Below are 927 nucleotides of genomic sequence, written 5' to 3' on the forward strand. Positions count from 1 at the left end.
ATGGCCTCGTTCACAGCAATCACTGCAGCGTGCACTAAGAACATATAAATGAAGCGCGGTCAAAAATGTTTGGAATAACCAAAGACAGGACAATTTAATAAAATTTGTGTGCAATAGAAGAAAATTTATACAAGAAGTGGACTCACATGCAGCTTCATCCACTGACAGCTCATTGGCCAAGATGCCTCCAATTTTACTGAAAGACGGCATCTGAATGCCGTACTTTTCTAGCTCGCTCCTCATATTACTGATCTCTTCCTCTAGAAAAAAAAAAGAGTTAATAAGGTAAACAACAGTCAGTGCATTTATAAATGCTTCCTAAAGTTCCTTTCACATTCCAAGTCCTAAATAAGAAATTCTTTGATTAAACCTTTAATTTTTGCAGCTTTTTACAACATTTTTAAACATTTCTGGCTCCAAGCTCCCACTTTTCATGCATTTTTCTATCTGGAAAAATTCAATTTGTGTTTATTTAAAATAAAAAAAGCAATATTTACCAGTAAAAGCCACTTTGCCGAGCAGGTCTTGAATCTGTGGTGCAATTCCTAGTTTATACAGATACAAACTGAAAGAAACCACACATGACAGAAAAAGCCATCAATATCTTTGAACTACTTTATAGTTTGTGGCTTACTTTGTTTTGGTTGCAACTTCAATGTGCACCCCATTTCTCCACAGGGGGGTGGTACTGGCTCAAATTACGCATTTGTACTACAAGACTGCAGCAGTTTACACACTAGCAATTACAAAGCAATGAATGTGGCAATGGAGTGAGTGGAAACTTCATAAAACTTTCATCTTCTAACAGGTACCTGATAAGCTGTCATGAATAATAGATATTTAGCTCCATGATGGATGCATAGCTCCGAACAGAGCAGATACAGTTGTGGTTTGTGAATGCTCTGCCCTTTGGCCACACCGCCTGTG

At 37.6% G+C, this 927-nt stretch overlaps 1 long non-coding RNA gene across 1 annotated transcript; it reads right to left on the reverse strand.

The window, feature by feature from the left end:
• Nucleotides 1–623, reverse strand: LOC112142326. The gene is made up of 3 exons (XR_002918572.2): nucleotides 498–623; nucleotides 147–260; nucleotides 1–34 (listed from the first exon to the last, which is right to left on the reverse strand). It is a non-coding gene; the product is annotated as an uncharacterized LOC112142326 (long non-coding RNA).
• Nucleotides 624–927: the final 304 nt, after the last annotated feature.

Source organism: Oryzias melastigma, unplaced genomic scaffold (assembly GCF_002922805.2).
Source record: "Oryzias melastigma strain HK-1 unplaced genomic scaffold, ASM292280v2 sc04101, whole genome shotgun sequence".
Lineage (NCBI taxonomy): Eukaryota > Metazoa > Chordata > Actinopteri > Beloniformes > Adrianichthyidae > Oryzias > Oryzias melastigma.